The 19,244-nt window shown below is 46.6% G+C and overlaps 2 pseudogenes; both read left to right on the top strand.

The window, feature by feature from the left end:
- Positions 1-7,611: 7,611 nt before the first annotated feature.
- On the top strand, positions 7,612-9,554 carry LOC112635000 (annotated as a pseudogene).
- A 3,645-nt stretch (positions 9,555-13,199) lies between these two features.
- Positions 13,200-18,476, top strand: LOC112634999 (annotated as a pseudogene).
- Positions 18,477-19,244: the final 768 nt, after the last annotated feature.

Here is a 19,244-nt window from a genome sequence, read left to right as displayed (position 1 = left end):
GGTGTAAACCCGGGAGGCGGAGCTTGCAGTGAGCTGAGATCCGGCCACTGCACTCCAGCCTGGGCGACAGAGCGAGACTCCATCTCAAAAAAAAAAAAAAAAAAAAAAAACCTGGGCAACAGGAGCAGGGGGGAGGGTAAGCAAACTAAATCCTTGTCTTCCACAGTAGGACATCTCCCTGTCTTTCACACAATCTAGAAGCACCAGCTAAAACATAAACACAGTAACCTCCAAGGAGCAGGGATCAGGGTGAAGAAGGGTCAGGTAGGGGATTGCTGGGTTTTGTTCTAAGCCTTGTTAATTTCTGATTCTTAGAGCTGTATGCCTGTACACCTTTGCTAAAAATGAGTATTTACCTGTAATCCCAGCACTTTGGGAAGCCAAGGTGGGCGGATCACGGAGTCAGGAGATAGAGACCATCCTGGCTAACACGGTGAAACCCCGTCTCTACTAAAAATACCGAATATTAGCCAGACGTGGTGGCGGGCGCCTGTAGTCCCAGCTACTCAGGAGGCTGAGGCAGGTGAATGGTGTGAACCTGGGAGGCAGAGCTTGCAATGAGCTGAGACCACGCCACTGCACTCCAGCCTGGGTGACAGAGCGAGACTCCGTCTCAAAAAAAAAAAAGAAAAAAGAGAGAATTTAATGTTTAAACAAAATCTGATACTTGACCAACAACAATAGTATATTAAGTGATATGGTTTTTTGTTTTTGTTTGAGAGAGGGTCTTGCTCTGTTGCCCAGGCTGGAGTGCCATGGTGCAATTCTAACTTACTACAGCCTCAAATTATTGGGATCAGGTGATCAACCTCCCAAGCAGCTAGAACCACAGGTGTGCACCACCACACCCAGCACTTTTTCTTTTTTTTGGTAGAGGTGGAAGTCTCGCTATGTTGGTGGTCTTAAACTCCTGACCTCAGTGGATCCTACTGCCTCAGCCTCCCTAAGTGCTGGGATTACAGATGTGAGCCACCACACCAGGCCCAAGTGGTGTATCTAAAATTTTTTGGAATCCAACCACTTTGAAAATGTATGGAGAGCTATAAATAGTCTCCCCATAAACACACATGGATGCATATACACAAAATTGTTGCACAGGATTTTGGGGACTTCATAAATTTCTGAAAGCCAGGTTAAAAACCTTAGGATTATAGATTCTGGTTTCTCTTTTTTTTTTTTCCTTTTCTTTGTTGTTTTTCTTTTTTTTGAGACAGAGTCTCGCTCTGTCGTCCAGGCTGGAGTGCAGAGGCCTGATCTCAACTCACTGCAAGCTCCGCCTCCCATGCATTCTCCTCCCTCAGCCTCCCGAGTAGCTGGGACTACAGGCGCCTGCCACCTCGCCCGGCTAATTTTTTGTATTTTTAGTAGAGGCAGGGTTTCACCATAGCCAGGATGGTCTCAATCTCCTGACCTCGTGATCTGCCCTCCTTGGCCTACCAAAGTCTGGGATTACAGGCGTGAGCCACCGCGCCTGGCCCTAGATTCTGGTTTATTAAAGGAAATGTATTTCAAGTCAGAGCTTGTCATTTATTGCACAGGAAAATAAAAACTTAGTTAAAAAAATCAAAAACACCCACATGATAAAATGAGGTCCTGCTTGGTTTTAAACTACTTGGTGACCACCATCAGTTGTTTTCTTGACCACGGGATGCACCTAATTCCTAACTATGAATAAAGGTGCAAATATTGTTTATTGGGCTTTTGGCTTCAGCCTTGAAACAATCAGATTCTCTCAAACTCAGGAATGTGAATCGCTGTTGGGTTGATGCAGCTGTTTGCATTCTAGAAATGGACCTGGAATCATGTACTTTTCACCCATGAAGAGTCCTTTGTGTAAAACTTGAAAAGGCAAGGTCCCAAATTCCCATATGGTGTTTCTTCCAGTAGAGGAATTACGCTGACTTCTTAGCAAAACTTACATAATCAGAGCAGGCCATCAAAATACTCCAAAACACAAAGTTTAGCTCCGTTTCTGATGGACCTCTCTCCACTGCTACCAATCTCACCAACAGCCTCACATCAAGTCAGAGGAATGGTTTTTTCATTTAAGAAGGATCTTCCTGGCTGGGTGCGGTGGCTCACGCCTGTAATCCCAGCACTTTGGGAGGCCAAGGTGGGCGGATCATGAGGTAAGGAGTTTGTGACCAGCTTGGCCAACAAAGTGAAACCCCGTCTCTACTAAAAATACAAAAATTAGCCGAGCTTGGTGGCACGTGCCTGTAGTCCCAGCTACTCAGGAGACTGAGGCAGGAGAACTGCTTGAAGCCGGGAGGTGGAAGTTGTGGTGAGCCAAGATCGTGCCACTGCACTCCAGCCCGGGCAAGAGAATGAGACTCCGTCTCAGAAAAAAAAAAGAGGGATCTTCACGTTCCTGCCAATTTGCAAAAAAAAAAAAAAAAAAAAAAAAAATTGGTATCTCTTAACCAGAGGCAATGAAAAGCACCTCCCAGGCTGCGGTAGTAAGTGGATCGGTAACTGTGGTGGGAGATTCCAACCCCCTAGACCTGTGACTATGTCACACAGCAAAAGGGCTTTGCCACAGGCCTTAGGAGGAGTATCCTGGGCTATCCAGGGAGGTCCAATCTAATCCCATGAGCCTCTAAGAGCATAGAACTGGCCAGGTGCGGTGGCTCATGCCTGTAATCTCCACACTTTGGGAGACTAAGGCGGGTGGATCACGAGATCAAGAGATGGAGACCATCCTGGCTAAAATGGTGAAACCCCATCTCTACTAAAAATACAAAAATTAGTCGGGCGTCATGGCGGGCACCTGTAGTCCCAGCTACTCAGGAGACTGAAGCAGGAGAATCACTTGAACCCGGGAGGTAGAAGTTGCAGTGAGCTGAGATCATGCCACTGCACTTCAGCCTGGGCAACAGTGCGAGACTCCATCTCAAAAAAATTTTTTTAAATAGGGCATAGAACTTTCTCCGAGTGGAAGAAGAGAAATGCACACACGGGAACTGGAGAGCCTGACCAGGTCCCTGGCCTAGCTAGTCCTGAGCTGATGGGACCACGTGCAAAGACCAGATAGAGGCCTCAGGAGCCGAGGGCAGCTCCCAACAGATGGCCAGCAAGGGAACAGACACCTCAGTCCTGCAACCACAAGGAACTATATTTGGCCAAAAGCACTTGGAAACAGTTCTACAGTGAGGAATGCAGCCCAGCCCACGTGGTGATTTTTGCCCAGTGACACCCACGCCAGACTTCTGCCCCACAGAACTGTGAGATGATACAATTTCGATTGTTTTAAGCCACTAAATTTGTGGAAATGTGGTAAAGCAGCAACAGAAATGAATACAGTGATTTACGTGGAAACCCCTAGAAGAGTGTCTGGCACAGGGTTGACACCTGACAAGCGTTTCCTGATTTCCTTACATCGCAAGGCAGGGCTGGCCACACTCCATCCAAAACAATAGATGATAGACTTGTTCTGACAAAACAGATTCAGTGAATTATAAACGGCCCAGAACACCTACAGATTTTAGGTTTCAGGTAAGCGATTGCCTTTCCTTTCACTTAGAAACCTCCCAATGCTCATCTTACTGATAAACTCTAAGTACTATGCAGGAGACTAAACACCAGACAAACCCTGTTCCAGATGCCCCGGGAGCCCGTCCCAGCACTCACTCCGCTGCACTGAAATGACGTCCAGGTCAGTTTATCCCACTAGAACAAGAACTAAAGCTCTCCATGTGTGAGTCACCAGTGCTGCCTCTGCATCTCTGCTTTTAGGATGGTGCTTCTGCACTTCACAGGAAATCTGTATCAATGTTTGTCAACACTATGTATGACAGTGTAACTTAATATCTGCACAGAAAACATAAATTCTTTGAGGACCAGGGCCGGGTTTATTAGCCTTTGTACTCCCACTGCCACTGTCTGGGACATCAGAGGCACTCGGTAGAAGTTGGTGAAGAGAAAGAAAAGGCAGAGGAGAGAGGAAAGCAGGACCAACGCTGCAGACACAGATTCTGAGGTGGCTGGAGGAGAGGCAGGGCAGGAAACTTCCTGGATGCTGGAATGGGGTTCACTGTGATACCTGCTGCTGGATTTCAAATGTCAAAGGTGATGCTTTGCTGACCTTGACCTCTGACTGCCCTTCCGCTTTCCCAATCTCAAGACAGGGCACTTAGAAACTGCAATGTCAAGAAATTATGCTTCATTAAAGCATGAGAATGTTATTTACATGGACGTTCATTACTTCATTTTTTACATGGGAATGTAAATAATTGAAGAGATTGTTAAAGACTAAATCATGCACATTCAATAACTTTGTAAAATATTAATGATACCTGAAACACAAATTTTGATGTTCCTCAAAAATGCTAAAATATAAAACAATACTGGCCAATTAAAGATAGAAAACAATCCTAATGAAGCTCCCCAACAGACACATTAAAACTTCTCTGTACATTAAACACTTGGGATTTCAAAGGAAAACCCAGATTCATTCCATTCTTAAATACGGCGTTTTTGTTTTGTTTTGTTTTGTTTTTTTTAAATCTTAGGTAATACAATATTTCATTTAAAATTTACAAAATTCAGCCGGGCGCGGTGGCTCAAGCCTGTAATCCCAGCACTTTGGGAGGCCGAGGCGGGCGGATCACGAGGTCAGGAGATCGAGACCATCCTGGCTAACATGGTGAAACCCCGTCTCTACTAAAAATACAAAAAACTAGCCGGGCGTGGTGGCGGGCGCCTGTAGTCCCAGCTACTCGGAGGCTGAGGCAGGAGAATGGCCTGAACCTGGGAGGCGGAGCTTGCAGTGAGCCGAGATCGCGCCACTGCACTCCAGCCTGGGTGACACAGCGCGAGACTCCGTCTCAAAAAAAAAAAAAAAAAAAAAAAAAAATTTACAAAATTCCATTACATTCATGATTTCATTTGATCCTCAAAACAATCTCCTGAGTTAGGCAGAACAGGTATTACTAACAACTAACTCCATTTTATAGGTAAGGGAACTGAAGTTCAGAAAGTATTTGGACTTAACAAAAGCTTTAATAGGGCCACATATCGAAACCAAATCCTCTGCTCAAAAGAACTAGAGTAAGTTATCTTTTACATATTATTCATACTTATGTCCTGTCAACATCCAAAAATGTTTTGAGGTAGCCTGCAATAATAGACACCTATCCAATAAAAACATTAAAAAGAAAAATGGGGGGAAAAAAAAACAGCAGGTGACATGGGAGACAGAGGAAGGTAGATAGCAAAGGCTGAGACTTATAATCTAAGAAAACTTCATCTCTGACCTTCCAGTTCCAGGGAGATAATACTAAAGGAAACAAGATGGTTTACAGACTCAAAAACTGACAAAAGACAAGTCGCATCAGTTCTTAACTATGAAACACTCCTAGCAGCCACAGCAAATCTCTAGGACAACATACCAATGGCATCAAAGCAAGAGTATACTTCAGTGAAAGAGTGAATTAAGTTCCCTGTTTGGGACCCTGGCCAGGGCTATAGAAAAGAACTCTGAAATGTAAAGCTCAAAAATATATCCTCTGTCGGCCAGGCGCACTGGCTCATGCCTGTAATCCCAGCACTCTGGAAGGCCAAAGAAGACAGATCACCAAGTCAGGAGATGGGGACCATCCTGGCTAGCACAGTGAAATCCTGTTTCTACTAAAAATACAAAAAATTAGCCAGGCGTGGTGGCAGGCGCCTGTAGTCCCAGCTGCTTGGGAGGTTGAGGCAGGAGAATGGTGTGAACTCAGGAAGAGGAGCTTGCAGTGAGCTGAGATCCCGCCACTGCACTCCAGCCCGGGCGACAGAGCAAAACTCTGTCTCAAAAGATAAATAAATAAAATAAAACCCTCTAGAGAAAGGGTTTCACTCCGTCACACAGACTGGAGTGCAGTGGCATGATTATAGCTCACTGCAGCCTCTAATCTTGGGCTCAAGTGATTCTTGCACCTCAGCCTCCCAAAGTGCTGGCATTACAGGTGTAAACCACAGCACCCAGCCTTACTATTTTAAATAATTATCATATTCCTTAGAATTGTAGCTCCTTTATAAGTCATTCAACAAGTGATGAAATTTTTTATAAGTGGTTTTTTTGTTGTTGTTGTTGTTGTTTTTTTGAGATGGAGTCTCACTCTGTGGCCCAGGCTGGAGTGCAGTGGTGCAATCTTGGCTCACTGCAACCTCTACCTCCCAGGTTCAAGTGATTCTCCTGCCTCAGCCTCCCGAGTAGCTGGGACTACAGGCGTGTGCCACCACACTCAGCTAATTTTTTGTATTTTTAGTGGAGACGAGGTCTCACCGTGTAACCAGGATGGTCTCCATCTTCTAACCTCGTGATCTGCCTGCCTTGCCCTCCCAAAGTGTTGGGATTACAGGTGTGAGCCACCACACTCGGCCACAAGTGGTAATTTTAAACTATGCTTCAAACCATTACACAAAGCCAAGTACATCTACTCAAGGCACTCTCAAATTTCCATTTACTCCCATTTTACTCAACCAAATAAAATGTTAAATTAGAACATATTTCACATGACACTTAAAAGATCAACAAACTGCTCCTGAAAAGTTCTGAGCTCAACAACTCCATTAATGAGAAAAAAAACAAACCAACTGGATATAGTGAAGATGCTGCACATTAAACACAATTGTGAAGAATATGCAAGATATTCCCAAAAAGCTGCTTAAGCTTTCATCATAGATACTTGTCCTTAACTCCGAGATAAAGTATATACTCATGTAACTAAACTCGTTTAAAAGGAAAAAAAGGGGAAGAAGAAAAAGAATTTCCATTTTAGAATCCACATTTTCAAAAGCCTCCATTACTTACACCACTGTCGGGAAGAGAATTTTTCTCTGCTATATTTGCTTGAAAGAATTAAAGGTGTAGGGCAAAGATTCTTGGAAATTATGTAGTTTACTACCCTCAAAAGTGAGAAAAATGAAGCCCAGGAAAGAAGGCCTTCCAGGAAAATTCCAGAGCCGGAGGTAGACCCAGTACATTGTTTTTGTTTTTGTTTTGAGACGAAGTCTCACTCTATGGCCCAAGCTGGAGTGCAGTGGAGCCATTTCGACTCACTGCAACCTCCGCCTCCTGGGTTCAAGCTATTTCCTGCCTCAGCCTCCTGAGTAGCTGCGATTACAGGCGCCCACCACCACGCCCAACTAATTTTTGTATTTTTAGTAGAGACAGGGTTTCACCATGTTGGCCAGGTTGGTCTCGAGCTCCTGACCTCAAGTGATCCGCCTGCCTAGACCTCCCAAAGTCCTGGGATTACAGGCGTGAGCCACAGCGCCCGGCACACCTGGTAAGTTTTAATCAAGTACTCCGAACTATGCAACAAACACTAGGAACTAACAGAAAAAAAAATTAATCTAAAAGCCCTCTGGAGAGTCAAAGAATTGCAGATTTAAAATAGCATGAATACTTGGATTCATGGTATTGAAAAAGGACCTCGTATTTACCCGCATGTACAAACTGCCTGCCCACCTCTATCAGAGCATTTTTCAAGCTGTGCTACAGTTAACTATGTACTACCCAAAGCCAATCTGTCCCTGCAGATCATAAGCTCTTAAAGACCAGGACTTCAGGAGAACAAGCAAAACTTCAGAGAGAAGGGAGCCACCTAAACAGAGTTCACAGCAATGGGTCGGCAGGAGCTGATGACTGGAGGTGCGCTAGTGTTGGGGTCTGGGACAGTGGAGGGCAGAGAAGGCAAAAGGGCCTGCATGACACGCTACAGGGCTAGGAGCCACAGCTGCGGTGATTAGTTCAGTTTTCTCTTGTATGCCTGTTATTTATACACCAACTCTTGTTCAGAAAGAACTTCAGGTTGAGTATTTGGACTCCTTGAACCTTCTGCTGTTTGTCTCCGGGACGTTTAACACTCTTAAAAGGGGGAAACTGTCCAGTTTGATTTTGCTTCCTGGGACATTACAGGTTTTTCAAAAGTTTGATGAAAGCATTCACTAAGGAGTGATTCCACTTTCTTTGGCGGCTGAGAAATACAGCGTCTGAGGGGCAGCATCAGGTCTTCCCATCAAGCTGAGGTCGGAGTCTCCCCACCCATGGACCTCACCCTGGCTCTCTCCTCATAAATCTTACCTCTAGCTGTAACTGCCTTGGCCTCATTCCCTGTGTGTGGATGCTCCTGCTTGAAACGCATTTTCCGGCCCGCCAAATTTTTGGGAGAGTTTCTTCCACTCTCCAGGCGCTGAGAGCTACAAAGTTTAATCTGGCTTTCCAGATTTTTTTTTTCTTCCCATTACTAACGGAAGAAATCAAAAAGCGCTAGGCAGAAGGGCCCTGCTTCCTCCAATCAGAGCCCAGCCCGGGGCCAGAGCAGGAAGCGCGGCGGTGGGACGAGGTGACAGCCCCTCGCCTCCCCCCTCCCCCTGGACGCGCCGGCCAGGGCAGAGGTCTGTGCGGCCGCTGCGCGACAGCTCCGGGCCCGCGCCTCTCGCTTCCTCCCGCCCGGCAAGTGAGAGGATAAATCACGGGTTGGGGGCAGTGCGCCCCGACCAACCGCGCCCCCAGGGCACAGACCCCCACTACACCCGCGTCCCAGGTGGGGTCGACCCAGACGAGCCACGGGGCGGCGCACAGCCCCACTAGCAGGGCGGCCAGGACCCACGCGCGCGGGTTCACGCAGCCACCTATATAGGTGACAAAACACTCAGGAAGCCGTCATGCGGGCCGGGAAAGAGCCCCCACCCAGAGTCACGGACTCCTTCGTCCGAGGGTCCACGCAGTCCCTTCGGTGATAGCGAGGCAGTCTCGCTGCGAGGGAGGGCGGGGAGGGCGACGGAGTCTCCCACTGGCGGTGACCCGGACCCGCCCCACGAGTGGGTCCTCGCAGGACGCCCTCTGCCGCACACGGGGACCAGCCACGCCGCGGGGGGACTGGGCAGAAGCCAGCGCCCGGGTCCATGCAGTCCCCTCCGCGGCAGACGCGGGGAGCCGGGGAGCAGTGAGGACCGGCCCCCACCCGCAGAGCGACCGGGACCACCGCGCGGGCCCACGCGGTGTCGCAGCAGGCGCGAAGCCCCCGGTGGCACCCGAGGCCGAGACAAAGCCCAGGCGCACGGACCCCGGATCCCGACCCCGGACCCTGCGGAGCCCAGCTCGGAGCCGCCACGCCCGGGGCAGAGACCCCCGCCCGGTCCGGAGACCCGGTTGCCGGTCGCGCCGTCTCACCTCAGGCCTCCGCCTCGCAGCGCTCGCTCCTAGCCGCGGCGCCTGGGCCGACTGGAGGGCAGCTGAGCAGCCAACAGAGCCGCGGCAGCCTCAACAATGAAGCCCCGGGGCGGGGCCGCAGCCTTCGCTTCAGCCCGTGTTCCCCGCTCAGGATCCGGCTCGGATCACTGAGCTGCAGCTGGCGCTGGGCTGCCGCGGGGAAACACACACAGAGCAGGCGCACACGGCCCCGGCTGCCGCCCCGCCCCCCGGCCAATGGGGAGCGAGCTGCGCGGAGAGGGCGGGGCCTGGGGGAACAAAGGGAAGTTGGGAGGGGGCGGCGCTGGGACTGGGCGTGCCGCGTCCCGCGGGAGGACCGGACCCAAGAGCTGGCCCGATTCTGGCCTTCTAGAAGACCCAGCTCAACGTCCACTTGGAGTCTGCTCTACGGGACGCGCTCATCTCAAGCCCAGAACTCAGGCTTTTAGGGCAGAGAGCGAGATACAGGCTTGCTTTACAAAAAGGGAAACTGAGGTCCAAGGAATAGGATTGCTTGCTGCGAAAGTCACCTAGTCCCATTCACTCGTTCACTTTGTCATTCAGCAAACATTTGGAAGCACGTGTGGTGGGCGTTAGGAGTGAAGTACGGCCGGGCACGGTTATTCGCGCCTGTAATCTCAGCACTTTGTGGGGCCGAGGCAGGTGGATCACTTGAGGCCAGGAGTTCCAAACCAGCCTGGCCAAAAAGATGAAACCCCGTCTCTACTAAAAAGACAAAAACTTAGCCGATCGTGGTGGCACGTACCTGTGGTCCCAGCTACTGGGGAGGCTGAGGCAGGAGAATCGTTTGAACCCGGGAGGTGGAAGTTGCAGTGAGCTGAGATTGTGCCACTGCGTGCACTCCAGCCTGGGCGACAGAGTGAGACTGTCTCCCAAAAAAAAAGCAAATTAATAGATGGGAAGTAGAAGCGAACTTAGGCCTTCCCTGAAGGAGCTCGGCCAAAGAGTACCTGAAATGTCTCTGCATCTCTTTAAGGTCTGATAAAGGAACCAGGAGCGAGCACTAATCACTTCCCTTTCCTGCCTCAGAGCTTTCATGTGTTTGCTGTTCCCTGCCTGAAACACCAAGTACCAATGGTATTTATTTGTTTATAGAAATGGGGTCTCCCTATGTTGCCCAGGCTGGTCTCAAACTCCTGGCTTCAAGCTATCCTCTTGTCTGAGCCTCCCAAAGTGTTGGGATTACAGGCATGATCCACTGTCCCCAGCCCTGATCGTTTTTAAAACTTCTTTCCTCATCTTATTTGAGCTTCCTGCATCATGTGACCCCACACCCTTGGTTTTCCTGTACCTCTATAGCTGCTCCTCTGTGGGTGCCGGAGACCCACCCCCTTCTCTGCCCAACTTGTATATGTCTGGGCTCAGGCCAAATGCCCTTCCATTTGCAGTGGGCACTGCTACAGGAAATCTCATGCCCTTTCGGGCTTCACAAACCATCCACATGCTCTGCTGCCTGCCAGAGACATCCATCCCAGTCAGATGCCCAGCCCTGACCTTTCCCAAAGCCCCAGCTGGACACAGGGAAGCATCTCAAATTTTCCGCGGGCCAAAACAGAGTGCTTTATTAGTGCCCTAACCTGCTCATCCACATTCTTGTGATTCTCTGTAAATAGCCCCTTCATCCACCCAGCTGCTCAGGTGAAAAATCTCAAATCCTCCTTCAGTCCTTCCTCCCCGAACCTCTCAGCAGCCCTCTGCCTTCCTAGGATGGTGAGCACCCCTCACTCCCAGCACCAGCTGGGGTGCTGTCTGAGTGGCTGCCTCCCACTCGGCATGAAGTGTGACCTCTTGCCCAGTGTGGTAGCTTACACCTGTAATCACAGCACTTTGGGAGGCTGAGGCGGGCAGATCGCTTGAGGCCAGGAGACTGGGACCAGCCTGGCCAATATGGTGAAACTAAAATACAACAATTAGCCAGGCATGGTAATACATGCCTATCATCCCAGCTAGCCTACCCAGGAGGCTGAGGCAAGAAAATTACTTGAACCTGGGAGGTAGAGGTTGCAGTGAGCCAAGGTCACACCACTGCACTCCAGCCTGGGCAACAGAGTGAGACTCTGTCGCAAATTAAAAAAAAAAAAAAAAAGAAGAAGAAGAAGAAGAAGAAGGAGAAGAAGTTTAACCTCTCTAAGGCAAGGCAGTGTCCCACTCTGATTCACTTCCATGTGCAAAACAGTACCTGCACCCCAAGGCACTCACTCAGGGACGCTGCTGGGATGGGTGGATGCACAGTTAGGGTCTTCATGGTGGCTGGGGCTGACCCCATCCCCATCGCTCTTCCCACACACACCTGCACACTCATCACTGCCACACTTGCACCCACCACTGAAAGCCTGGCCCCTAATCTGATTTGCCTAACAAGGTCCCTGGATGAACAACACATGCTTCCCTACCTCTCCCCTGCTAGGGCCCCACCGTGTTCTGGGATATACTCAGGGATCAGGAGAACAAAACCTCAGGGAGTGAAAGGACATTCCAGGGTGCAGGCCTCTGCATCCCCCTCCATGCCCTCACCCCTGCCTGACATACCCTCACCCCTGTACCTGGCCAGCTCCTACCAACCCTTAAAGTCTCACCAAGTTCAGTGGTGGCAGCCACACCCTAAAGTGACTGACCCCCCAATGACCTATGCCCTTACATAGTCTTCCTGACCTTGGGTACGAGCAAAACCAGTGACTGGCTTCTAACCCACAGAGCCTGGCAAAAGCAATTCGATGTCACTGTCACGGTGCATCACCTTCGCACACTAGAGAGAGAGGTTCCGCCTGCAGGCCCTGCTGGAGGGAGATGCTGTGCTGAGAAAGGACCTTTGGAGGGGCCCCGTAGGCAAGGAAGCAAAAAGCTGGGCCCTTGCCAAGCGGGTCCGAGGAAATGAATTCTGCCAATAACCTCAGCGGACCTGGAAATGGATTCTGCCCTGGTTGAGCCTCAGATGAGCATGCAGCCCAGCTGCTCAGCGTGAGGTCCCAAGCAGAGGACCTGCTAAAATGTGCTCAACTCCTATCTTGCCAAAATTGGCTTAAAGCTGTGTGTTGTTTTAAGCTTCTAAGTGTTTAGTTATTGCCTATGAAAGTGTTAAAATATGAGACAATAACTTAGGTCCCCTCCCCATCACACACACTCTTCTTTCTGGCATTCATCACAGTTATACTTATTGATTAAAATCTCCCTCTTGGCTGGGCACAGTGGCTCAGGAGTTCCAGACCAGCCTGGCCAACATGGTGAAACCCCATCTCTACTAAAAATACAAAAATTAGCTAGGCCTATATTATATATTTATATATTATAATTATGTATATTAATTTTATATAATTATATATAAATATAAATATAAAAACTTTCCCTGCCTTCTCTTGTTTCTACCTACAGTCAGTCCCATGACTTCAAATACTATCCACACGTAGTAATTTTAAATGTATATTTTATATATATACATATATATGGTTTTTTTTGGTTTTTTTTTGAGACAGAGTCTCACCCTGTCGCCAGGCTGGAGTGCAATGGTGCAGTCTCAGCTCACTGCAACCTCTGACTCCCGGGTTTAAGTGATTCTCCTGCCTCAGCCTCCCAGGTAGCCGGGCTTATCGGCGCCCACCACCACGTCCAGCTAATTTTTGTATTTTTAGTAGAGACAGGGTTTTGGCATGTTGGCTAGGTTGGTTTCGAACTCCTGACCTTAATTGATCACCTGCCTCGGCCTCCTAAAACGCTGGGATTTCAGACGCGAGCCACTTTGACCAAAATATTTTTCTGTTTCCAAACATTTTACATGAGAGGAAAGCGGAGAATAAATCATCTGACACTCTACTGTAAAAAAAATCTTTGTGCCTCTCTTCTTTTCATCTTTCCTAAGTGTACATATTACCAAAATGTCTTTAGGTTGAGGTCCCTCCGTGAAAACTTTACAGGGTGTTGTGTCCTCAGCCACCCTCCTGTCTTTTCCTCGTCCTGGCATTTTAGAACTGTCTGGGGATGACCCAGGATACCCACTGTGGCCATGTGTATTGGAGGGTCTAGTGAGTATGAGTATCAGCCCCGGGGTCATCTCATCGCCAAGGACAGCCTGAGGTAGGGGGTAGAGTCTCTCAGGGGAGCAGCTGGATGCTCTTGGCCTTAGAGGAATCTCCTGGTATAGTTTCATCTACAGTGGTGACCCCTTAGGGTCACTAAAATTTGAGGACATTAAAATTATGGACAATACAATGTAATGTCATTAAAGTTAGGTCTTTAAAATTGTTCCTCCAGCCCGAGTTTTTATTCCTCAGAGACACGTTGATGGTCTGCCAATCGGATGCTGACATTGAGAGGAAAAGGCAGAAATGATTTCTGCTCTCTAGATTGTCTCAGACTTGTGAAGAGAGAAAAACTGTCCCAAAGGACAAGGAAAACCCACCCCAGAGAGGATGTGCAAGAACCTGAATATGAAAATGCACTTAAGGAACACAGGACGACAAAGAGCAGTGCCAGTTCCTCCTAGGTGGTCACTGAGTACTTTACTGAACAGGATGGGTGTCCCGAGGGATAGAATGGCCTGCCGTGACACTTAGAAAGGTCTGTGTTGGAGTCAGCACTGCCTCTCCCTGAGTTTGTTACCTTGAAAAGGCTTGTCCGCTTATTTGAGTTTGTTTTTCGTTGACTGTAAGATACATTTTGTCAGTACAGCTTGAAAGATAAAAATACTATTTCCAAAGAAGCAAGGTAAAATGATATATTTTATTTGCTAAAAATTCGTATTTATTTCTTCCCCAGAGTGAGTGTAGTAAGTTTTAAAGGTCTGTTCTATTTATGGATAATTTCAAATGGAATTGTATTACTTAGCTTTGTAAATGCTACTGGTGAAATAAAAGTGTGATAAATAAATTGATGATTTACAAAGATTCACCAAAATGTCAGTTCCCCTCTTGTAGCGTGGTGAAGAATTTATGACAGTGGACACATCTGTATCCTCTTATCTGGATATATGAGGGTTTTTTGTTTGTTTGTTTGTTTGTTTTTTTGAGACAGAGCCTTGCTCAGTCACCCAGCCTGGAGTGCAGTGGCACAATCTCAGCTCACTGCATCCTCTGTCTCCCAGGTTCAAGCAATTCTCCTGCCTCAGCCTCCCAAGAAGGTGGGATTACAGGCGTGAGCCACTGCACCCCTCCTCTGAGGGTTTTTGTTGTTGTTGTTGTTTGTTTGTTTTTTTGGAGACACTGTCTTTCGCTGTAGCCTGGCTGGAGTGCAGTGGCGCCATCTCTGGTTACTGCAACCTCCGCCTCCCGGGTTCAAGTGATTCTCCTGTGTCAGCCTCCAGAGTAACTGGGATTATAGGCACCCACTACCACACCTAGCTAATTTTGGTATTTTTAGTAAACATGGGGTTTTAGGCCTGGCACAGTGGCTCATGCCTGTAATCCCAGCACTTTAGGAGGCCAAAGTGAGTGGATCACAAGGTCAGGAGTTCCAGACCAGCCTGGCCAACATGGTGAAACCCTGTCTCTACTAAAAATACAAAAAAATTAGCTGAGTGTGGTGGCAGGCACTGTAATCCCAGCTACTCGGGAGGCTGAGGCAAGAGAATTGCTTGAACCCCGGAGGTAGAAGTTGCAATGAGCCAAGATCTTGCCACTGCACACCAGCCCAAGCGACAATGCGACAATGCGAGGCTCTGTCTCAAAAAACAAACAAACAAACAACAAAAAGACGGGATTTTGCCATGTTGGCCAGGCTGGTCTCAACCTCCTGACCTCAGGTGATCGCCTGTCTCAGCCTCCCAAGGTGCTGGGATTACAGGCATGAGCCACCACTCCCGGCCCATTCCATCTTCTTTTTATTCCCTAAATTTTAATATGTTTGAGTTTGTCTGTTCCTTTATCACTTTTTTCTTACATAAAAAAAAAACCTGCCTAATCCTTCATAAAAAAAAAAAGTTCCTGTGACTTCTGAAAGTGTTCTGGTTTTATCTTTCATATTTGAATATATAATAAGTTGACTATTGTTCATGGAATAGAGAAGAATGCAATGCATTGTCCCAAGTAGATGCTAGCCTGGTTTGCCTCATATTTTAATGTGCATGTGATTTCTTTTTCTATTCTACAGTGCCTATTCTCTCATTCATCAACTTTCCATATAAATGCTGGGTTATTAAGACGTTTTTTTCCCCTTGCTCTGCTTGCTCATCTCTCTGCTAACACTGTGCTGTCCTGAATATTTTCATTTGAAAATCTTAGAAGTATGTTAGACAAGCCATCACTCTTTTTTTAGATGACTAAAAATCATTAGACATTTGTCATTTTTACTACGTATGAAAAAGTAGTTTTTCTTGCCTAAAACAACCTGATTTGGGAATTTATGTGATTTCATAGGATTAGCATCTGGAAGTGGTGACATTAATGTCATTTTTAAAAACATGTGTCATATTTCCTCTTATTCCTTTCTGCCTTGACATTGTGCAATAGAAATTTTAAAAATTGTTGTATTAGTATTGTTAAATATCAATTATTGGTTTTATTTTCTTCTCAATTGAATTTAATAAGCCTATTCTCTCTTGGTGTAATCACATGGAATGGGCTCAACTCCCCAGTTAACAAGTGACAGCACATGTAAAATACTGTCTACCAGGTAAACTCATTGAACACTTAGTGTTCAGACTGTGTTTTGGTGTCTGGTTCCCTAAGCACCACTGCAGTGACACAAAATAATAGACTTTCAGCAGAAAAAGTTTTGCAAATATATTGCATAAGCCATTTAGATGCAGTGAGTCATTCTTATTACTTGGGTTGGTGGAATCCCTTTCAAAATGTAAGTTACTAATACAAACAAAGACTGAACTTTGCGAGCAGGCTTTTTAAGAATAAGTAGTCTCAGGACTGATAATATTAACTCACTTATGCACATCAGGTAGGACTTTATTATGGCAGATACTAGAAATGTACAAAGTGAAGTTACGAGGTAACTCCTAGCAGCACATCTTACTCCCTGGATTCTCTAATGAGATGGATGTTTCTACTTTGCTGTTGCCTTTTTGAATAGTTCAATTCTAGCGTTAGTACTGCTGTGTGGGAGGGAGTATGTGTGAACAGAGTAAGAGTTGTGACAATCAAGTCATAGAATAAATGCTTGGAAATTTTAGAATCATGTAAATAGCTTATGAATTGAGTATAGTTTCCGAGTGCTGTCAGTCTCACCCATCCTTCTATCCACATATGTGGAACGTTCTAGGACTCCGTGGCTTTTGAGGATGTGGCTGTGAACTTTATCCAGGAGGAATGGGCTTTGCTAGATTCTTCTCAGAAGAATCTCTACAGAGAAGTGATGCAGGAAACCTGCAGGAACCTGGCTTCTGTAGGTGAGAATGACAACACATTTCACTTAATTACAGAAGTATTTCCCTATCATCAGTGCTATTTGTGATTTGGAATGTGGCAAGGGAATGATTTGGTGAAGAAATCAGGCATGGGCACTATGTACAATGAACATGAAATCTAGTAATGTTTCTATAGTTTGTAATAATTCATGATAATTTTGTGGGTCTGCATTTTAGGAAACAAATGGAAAGACCAGAATATTGAAGATCACTTCGAAAAACCTGGGAAAGATATAAGATAATTTGCACTGAGAAGAGGAAATAAAGTCCTCTGAAGGAATCTTAGCATGTCATGAACTTAAAAACAAGCAATCAAAACAAATAAGAGTCATAAGAGTCACTTGGTCACTTTAAATTTATTTCTTTTGGCCGGGCGCGGTGGCTCAAGCCTGTAATCCCAGCACTTTGGGAGGCCGAGACGGGCGGATCACGAGGTCAGGAGATCGAGACCATCCTGGCTAACACGGTGAAACCCCGTCTCTACTAAAAAAAATACAAAAAACTAGCCGGGCGAGGTAGCGGGCACCTGTAGTCCCAGCTACTCGGGAGGCTGAGGCAGGAGAATGGCGTAAACCCAGGAGGCGGAGCTTGCAGTGAGCTGAGATCCGGCCACTGCACTCCAGCCTGGGCCACAGAGCGAGACTCCGTCTCAAAAAAATAAATAAATAAATAAATTTATTTCTTTTTAGAAAAATTTCACCCAAAATGTAACGTACTTCAGTGTAGCAGTCAGTGTTTGGAAAAGAGTTTACTTGAAAATAGTACGACAAAATTGTGTATATGAATCTTACTATGTTGGTCATAGCCATGCAGGTGGTAGCTGTGTTTTCAGTAGTAACCCATTTACTTTCAAATAATTCGGTCATGGCAAAAAAAAAAAAAAAATGTATTTTCCCTGGTATTGGCAGCAGTGTAAGTCCAAGACCTATTAATAAGTAGAAAGTTACTAAACCAAGCAATAACAATGTGCTTGTCATTTTTTTTACAGAAATCATCTGGTACAGAGACTGTATGAAAGCAAAGAAGGTAGTCAGTATGATGGACAAGTTGTCAGCCAAATTGCAAATCATGATCTGAATGAGAACATTTCTACTGGATGAAAGCAATGTGAATGCAGTATTTGTGGAAAAGTCTTTGTACGTCATTCCCTCCTTAATAGGCACATCCTAGCTCACTCAGGATACAAACCATATGGAGAGAAGCAATATAAATGTGAACAGTGTGAGAAATTCTTTGTTTCTGTTCCAGGTGTTAGAAGACACATGATAATGTACAGTGGAAATCCAGCTTACAAATGTACGATATGTGGGAAAGCTTTTTATTTTCTCAATTCAGTTGAAAGACATCAGAGAACTCACACAGGAGAAAAACTCTATAAATGTAAACAACGTGGTAAAGCATTCACTGTTTCCGGTTCTTGTCTAATACATGAATGAACTCACACTGGAGAGAAACCCTACCAATGTAAGGAATGTGGGAAAACATTCAGATTTTCTTGTTCTTTTAAGACGCATGAAAGGATTCACACTGGAGAAAGACCCTATAAATGTACCAAATGTGATAAAGCCTTCAGCTGTTCCACTTCCCTTCGTTACCATGGAAGCATTCATACTGGAGAGAGACCCTATGAATGTAAACAATGGGGCAAAGCCTTTAGTCGTTTGAGTTCCCTTTATAACCATAGAAGTACTCATACTGGAGAGAAAGCCTATGAATGTAAACAATGTGACCAAACCTTCAGTCGCCTCAGTTCCCTTCACCTCCACGAAAGAATTCATACTGGAGAAAAACCCTATGAATGTAAGAGATGCAGTAAAGCCTACACTCCTTCCAGTCACCTTACTCGCCATGAAAGGAGTCATGATATAGAGGCTTGAGTGTGGTGACTCAGCCTATAATCCCAGCACTTTGGGAGGCCAAGGTGTGTGCAATGCTTCAGCCCAGGAGTTCGTAACCAGCCTGGATTAAAACAATGTGAAACAACCAGGGCAACATGGTGAAACCCTGTCTCTACAAAAAATAAAATAATGCGGGCGCGGTGGCTCACGCTAACTACTCGGGAGCCTGAGGCAGGAGAATGGCGTGAACCCCGGAGGCGGAGCTTGCAGTGACCCGAGATGGCACCACTGCACTCCAGCCTGGGCGACAGAGCGAGACTCTGTCTCAAAAAAAAGAAAATAGTCCAGGCGCCGTGGCTCACGCCTGTAATCCCAGCACTTTGGGAGGCTGAGGCGGGCGGATCAAGAGGTCAGGAGATGGAGACCGTCCTGGCTAACATGGTGAAACCCCGTCTCTACTAAAAATACAAAAAATTGGCTGCGGGCGCCTGTAGTCCCAGCTACTCCAAGGCTGAGGCAGGAGAATGGCGTGAATCCGGGAGGCGGAGGTTGCAGTGAGCGGAGATCGCGCTTCTGCACTCCAGCCTGGGCGACAGAGCGAGACTCCCTCTCGGAAAAACATAGATAGATAGATAGATAGATAGATAGATAGATAGATAGATAGATAGATAGATATGATTGACCGATAGACCTCAGAAAGGAAAAGGGCCTTCTATGTATAAAAATTGAGCAATAAATCATAAGGTAAATGGATAAATGTAACTACCTATATAATACTTTTTAAACTTATGTTAAAAAAAAAAACAAAACAGGCCGGGCGCGGTGGCTCAAGCCTGTAATCCCAGCACTTTGGGAGGCC

This window comes from Theropithecus gelada, chromosome 11 (assembly GCF_003255815.1).
Source record: "Theropithecus gelada isolate Dixy chromosome 11, Tgel_1.0, whole genome shotgun sequence".
NCBI lineage: Eukaryota > Metazoa > Chordata > Mammalia > Primates > Cercopithecidae > Theropithecus > Theropithecus gelada.
Note: the sequence above shows the minus strand (reverse complement) of the source record. Positions and strands in the feature narration are given on the sequence as shown.